The 7,103-nt window shown below is 40.7% G+C and overlaps 1 pseudogene; it reads left to right on the forward strand.

Annotated features, from left to right (window-relative positions):
- The window catches only part of LOC125519456, a 12,528-nt pseudogene extending 8,396 nt beyond the window's left edge, over positions 1 to 4,132 (forward strand).
- Positions 4,133 to 7,103: the final 2,971 nt, after the last annotated feature.

Consider the following 7,103-nt stretch of genomic DNA (forward strand, 5'->3'; position numbering starts at 1 on the left):
CTCTTTGATTCAAAGGATCTTTATAGGATTTTTGAAGGATTGGAATCCTTAGGAATTTTTCCTACGTTGGTTGTTTGATTCGTAGGATTAAATCTTGTAGGATTTTTTCCTAAGGATTTATTTGTACTACATTTCACAGGAATTCTAACATCCACTCCAACCTCTTGAAAGAAATCCTTTGCTTTCCCCATGCCACAATCAAACAAACTCAAATCCAATAGGGATGCAATGGACATGCCATTTCAATCCTACGTTTTTCCTATTCCTGTGTTTTTGCAATCCTACGAATCAAAGAGGCCCTATATGTAGGACGATTTTATGAAACCACATACACATGCACAAAACCCACACTCTATTTCTAACCTGGAAGAGTTCTAAAGAACGGGATCCCCACTGAGTCCGAACCAACGGGGTCCCATCTAACCGTTCACTCGTCCGATCGGATGGCGAGTGGGGTAGGAGAGCGGAGGTGGAGCGGCACATGAGTTAGTAGGGGACGTAGTGTCGCTTCTAGCCCAAACCAATGGGATCCTATCTAACCATCCGTCTGATCGGATGGTGACTGGGGTAGGAGAGCGGAGGTGGAGCGACACATGAGCTAGTAGGGGATGCATTGTCGGTTTCTAGCCCAAAACAATGAGATCCTATCTAACCATCCATCCATCAGATCGGATGGATGGTGGGGATGGGGAACAAACATGGATAGCACCTGATTGTGAGATCCCAATTGTTGTTTTTAATAATTGGGCTAATAGTGTTTAGTAGGCTAGAGACATGGTCACTCCAATGGCTAATTTGGGCTAGTGAGAGTCTCTGTCACTCCAATGTAAAATAGATTCCACATCCACGCGTTCGATGGGCGTATTTATGGACTATCTAGAATTTAATTTTATAAATGAGTAGTTTGGCTTAGTGAGACTCTCTATCACTCCTATGTAATGTAGACCCCACTATCCACATGTTCGATGGTTTTATTTATGGACAACTATAATTTAATTTTATATCATCTCAATTAATTGTACAATCCTACCAATAGGAATGAAAACTTTAATCTATTCATAGTTCATGAAATGACCAAGTTATATTTTTTTTCAAAGCTAATATTAAAAATTGCGTTCTAACAATCACACAAGGTATACGATTGCGCCAGACCTGTTTGCTAGGGTTGCATGAATACTACAATTAAGAAATACCTATGTTGTATTGATATTTTTTTGTGAATTGTAGTGATATTATTAAGATTACTACTCATCTTCATTCTCCTTAAAGTTGTTACTCCATATGACAATTTACTCTCAAGAATAGCATGTAAAGTAGGAATGCCCCTTTTAAGTACATACATGAGTAGGTTAACCATGGGTAATACCTACAATACTACATATTTGTTGACTTTGAATAAGCACACTAATTTTTAGTCAAATTACTTTCACTGAAAGTGCAGCCACAAATACTTATTTTCCTGAATCTCTACTATTATTGCACAAAAATTGTCCAAGATAATTCTTGCCCAATCTCTACCTCGCCCACAGCTGCATGCAATTAATTAGCTATATAGTTAATTACGCATGTCAATTGTCCAAACATTAATTTATGGAAACTATCACCGAGCATTGGATGAGAGGACCACGTTAATTATGGAGAGTATCATTCTTTGGACAAGAGTATCACGTTAATTATGAAACGTATCATCGAGCACTGGACGGTAGGACCACATTAAGCATGGACATTATCATGTAGAATATGTATGTCCCCGTGGCAAGCACAAACAATTAGCTATTCGTAATAAAAAAGCTATTGACAATGGTGGTAAACGTTTACAAACTAATGAATGTGATCACTTAAAATGCTTAGAGTGTTACGTGGGCCGATAGATGCTACCTAGTATGCTAGAGAAACTTGGCTGACTGCCAATAATAATACTTGATCTTCAGGTTCACCAATAGTTAGACATGATGATGTGATTTCCTTGTGTGGAACATGTTGTGATATGGCTTAGTCATTGTGTTACCGTTATTGTTTTAACCTTTGTTTTCGTATCTTCCTATTGAATGTGTGTAATTTTTCCCATTTAGTTTGCACTGAAGAAGAATTATAAAACTGAACATTGAAATGCTTTTGCGTCTATAGGCACTTTGACCAAAACATATGTCCACTTCATAGATTTTTGTGAATTTCTGAATTCTAAATCTAAGTCATTGGTCCTATGGCATGCAGTGATATCCGTTGATTGCGACAAGAAGGTTGTGATGAAGGGGATAGATCATGGCGCGTCCAACTTTATGGTGAAGCCAGTGCGTACCCATGAGCTCAAAAACATATGGCAACATGTTCAAAGGTGGAGAAATCCCAAAGCAATAAGCCACATCAGCGATCATGACAATGATGTCCAGAGAGTTCAACCAGCGACTACTGACAAGAGTAAGTACTCGGGGAATAAGAGAAATGTTGGAGATGATTCTAGCGAGAACAATGAGGGCACGCATATATCCGCCATCCACAGAAAGCCCAGGATGACATGGACAATTGCGCTGCATAACAAGTTTCTAGAAGCTATCAACCAGATCGGCCTTGATAGTAAGAATTCACATCCTGTGCCTCATTCATCGACAATGCTGGTGGCTGCTCGATATTTTCATTATAATTTTTATTACATAATTGTAGGGGCTGTTCCAAAAAAGGTATTGGAGCTGATGAATGTGGATCACCTCAGTAGAGAGAATATTGCGAGTCATCTACAGGTTTATTTGCAACCTTTATGCTTAATTTCTATGTTTTTGTTACTATTATTCATAGTCTAACATTTTTTCATATATAAGTGAAAGCTTTTATTTTCTAGGGAACATATCAGTCAAAGCTCTAGTAATGGAACTACCATGATGTGTAATTCTAATTAAGTGTGTCCCTTAAAATGCGAGGCTTATCTCATATAATGCATGGCCCACATTTTTAGGAGTTTTTTTCCCATGCAACATCTTCAGTTCTTATTGTACTCACATGTTTACGTTATTTTTTTCGATGATCATCCATCTTATACCTTGTTATTTTGTCTATCTTTTTATTTCAGAAGTATAGATTGCACTTAAAAAGAGTTAAGTCAAATCCCTCTAGTGATGCATATGAAAGATGGAACTCATCGTACAACATGAACAACAAGGGCAATTTCATGCATAATCACGAACATGGAAGATGGAGTGTGTCCTCTGGCGACACTGCCTCTTGGAGTACAAACAAGTATGGTTCAACGGGTCACTTGGCTCCGCCGATGAACATCCAAAGCAACTTCTACACAGGGTCATACCTCCATGATCGTAGAATGCCAAAGTATGTTGGGAAACTACCGTCAGATGCGAGAAGATTCACAGGTTTTGCTGACCCTCCCGTCAGCCTATACGACAACATACCCAATGAGATAATGTCAGATGAATTTCCATCATTCAATTATAGTAATTCCTATGCTAACATCATGCATGGCAAGATAATGGAGATAAGCAAAGGCAAAACCCCTTCCAATCTTCAAAGTTCATTTGCAAACACAACAGTTGGTGGCGGGAGGTCTCTTGTTGCATCACAGGTGAACTTCCCACATAGCAACTAACTAGAGAGATATGCAATGTCATCTGGCCGGCTGCCTCTGCAAAATGAAAAGGCACCATTCATAAGCAACACCACATCAGTGGGAGGCTTCACTGAGCAGATGGCACCATTCAACATGGCAAGCAACATAAGCTCAGTAGGAACGATGTTGAATGGTAACTCTACACTTGATGCAAGTAGAACTTCAACTAATGATACTCATCTGGTCAAAAGTGAAAGAACTACTTCGATGCTTCACACCCTTCAGACAGATGATTTCGTCTCATTGACTCAGCTACATGATGGTGGGGATGGAGCTAGCATTGTTCCTATGCAAGAAGGCACACTTAATCAGCAACCTCTTAATGATCATTTGAATGAAATCAGTGACTTCTCAATGATATATTTTCCAACATGCATGTGGAAGTAAGAACTTTTCTCATTTGTACGAATCTATGTGCTCCATATGAATTGTTGAGTTGGACATGTGTACTTAAATAACACTTTTCTCTCAATGTAGGATTTCACTGGAGATGATGCTATCGTGGAAGAAGCATGATAGTTCTATAAGTTAAGCCGCCCAATGCGTGAGATGGTTGATCAAGAGTATCATGCTCGAGGGGCCTCTTTAAGGCAATAGAGTGCTTTGACAAGTTTGCAAACATAGTGATATGTGTATCCATTTTCATATACCAGTGGTTCTTTGAGATACACTTTGTCTTGCATAACATTGAGAATTGACATGTTCCGCACAACAAGCATAAACACCACCCTTTGGAGACTGTTGTGCCTAATACAAGTCTTATGGTGGAAGCTTTTATAATAGGTTAGCATCCTGATAATCAAAACATTAGTGTTTCTTGAAGCCTATGGTAACAAGGCACACTTTATACCTGGGATAAACTTGTTTCTGGCCCATCATGTTTTTACCTCGAGGTGGAGTACTAAGTGCCATGTGTTACTCTTCATTAGAGCCGTATATTCTTCATCCATAGCTTTTCTTCATTTTTTCACTAGAAGCCACAACTAAAGACAACTAAAGATGAACCTCATTTAGTATCATCCATAGAGCGCAGAATTGCATGATGTGCTCAACGGAGACATTGGTGGTGGTGGTGGTGGTGGTAGTGGGAGGGGTGTGATCTTGAGAATCCAAGCGTTGTGCTTTAGGGACTCCCTCACCTTCCAATTCTTTCTCTTGGAAGCTTCATAGATGAGTGGGGCAATATCTTTAGGCTTTCACCCAAGAAGCCAAGGAGAGTCCAAAAAGTGGGTCCTCACACCATTACTAACGGTGATGGTGGTGGAAGCATAGAAAAAGTTGAGGTCCTCCCCATTGCATGGGTTTCCTATTCCCACCCACATCTTGGTGGGATCCTTCCATTCATACCACGACCATCGCAACCGGAGAGCCCTCGTAAACTTGTCTGTGTTGAGGACCCCAAGACCTCCATACTCAAGTGGCTGGCAAACATACTCCCAATTCCCCTTGCATTTGGCCCCCGTTGTCTTGTCCGAACCGGACCAAAGGAAATCTCTCTCGAGCTTGTTGGCGTTGTGAAGTATGTGGTGGGATGACCAACGGGGTGGTGGGGTAGACCACTTGGGATATGATCACGGACTTGACAAGAGCCGTACATCCAATGGTGGTGATGTTTTGGCCATCATACTTTGATAACTTGCTTGCAACTTTGTCCACGAGAAATTGGAGATCCATCAACTTTAGCTTCCAAACCGAGATTTTTTTGGTAAGCTGGAATTGGAATCCATCATGGAAAAGTTGGGCCGAACAATTTCACCATATATCTTCGTCCCTTCTCGCGCGGCAGTCATTGCAAAATTCTTTTCGCCAACTTGTCGTTGATTGTTTCCACCACCCACTGTGCTACTTTTGCCTTCTGACTCGCCCCATCGCTCGTTCCCCTTCCCGATGGCACCCATCACCGCCCCCGTCCCCGCCGCGCTTAGTTTCTACCCCACCTAGAGGCCACGATGGCCGCGTCTACGAGCTTACTAACGAGGATGGCCTCGACCTGCGCCCTGGAGACTGCGCACAGGACGCACATCTTCAGGATTGATGGGTACAACCTGAACAGGGGCTTCTGCATTGGCAAGTCCATTGAGTCCGCTACCTTCATCGGCGGCTACGACTGGTGCGTCCGCTTCTACCTGGACGATCATACGGAGGATAACTAGACCAAAGTCATGGAGGTGAGGGTACTCTACGATATGTGGCGGGTCGACCGACAAGGCCACAGGGTCTCAACCACCATGGTTTTCTTTTTCATCGGAAAAAGACCAATCACTTTGCAACTTATCTTCTTAAATGCTAACCCATGAGGTCTGTGGTTTTCTTAGTCACATTGCAAAGTGGGTACATAACTCTGATTGAATTAGAAGAGTCGGATATGAATCAAATCAAGATCACAAGAAGAGGGGGGTTGACTTTACTGAATATGTGGAGCTGCGCGGCCGCTGCCCACATCCGAGTTCCCACCTTGCTGCTCCTATAGAATGGCTGCCTCATTTTGCACCACTCTATGCGTTCCTTTCCGCCGAAAGAAAGGGGATAACCGAAGCAGACCTAACGGAGAATGCCGTTAGGTGACAGAACTGAAAACTGACGAAACTGAAAACAGCACCTAACACTGAACACAAAACTGTCAATTGAATTTGACACCTACGACTTCAGACACTAGACTAACAGATGAATAAGACCAAAGTCAAAAGAATGGCTAAATACGGATACAACCAAAGAAGTAAAACAATACCGATGGAAAAGTCAAATCTCACAAACTTTGATCAAGTTTGTGGAGAAAAATATTTACATCTAGAATGTCAAACATATATCATTAGAATTATCATAAGAGGTAGTTTCATAATTCATATATTTGGTATTGTGGACATAAATAGTTTTCTTCATAAACTTGGTCAAAGTTTGAGTTTTCAAAAAATCTATATGCACTACATTAAGGAACGGAGGGAGTACTAGTGACAGGAGATAATCCCATTTGTTTTAAGAAAAAATAGAAAGATGATGAATGCTAGTGGCAGAAATGTGGTTACTTCTTTAAAACTTCTTACTGAAGACCCACACCAAACAACTCTGAACAATAATGAAAAAATGCAAAACACTGAAAACCGGTCAAAAAGACTTCCATCAAACATAATGATCCGAGGAGTTGGATCTTACCGACATAATTGAATTTGACAGTATACTGAATACTGAATTTCAAATAATTGAAAAGTTACTCCCAGCATTGAAAAAATGGTCGATCCAAAAAAATATCCAAAATACTGATAAAAACTAAACGCAAACCCTCCATGTTAAAGCTGAACACTAACCAAATAGACTAGCATTTAAAAGGTTTTCATGCCCCATATTAAATTGTACTTGACAGTGCCATACATAACCAAACAAAAGATACCTATAAAAGAGAGAAGACACATAGTTCGTCCATCCCGCGGAGCGACATAGATAGATGACATCAGTAAGACATAGATAACAACGACAAAAACTAGAGCATTAA

The sequence above is a fragment of the Triticum urartu genome, chromosome 7 (genome assembly GCF_003073215.2).
Source record: "Triticum urartu cultivar G1812 chromosome 7, Tu2.1, whole genome shotgun sequence".
NCBI lineage: Eukaryota > Viridiplantae > Streptophyta > Magnoliopsida > Poales > Poaceae > Triticum > Triticum urartu.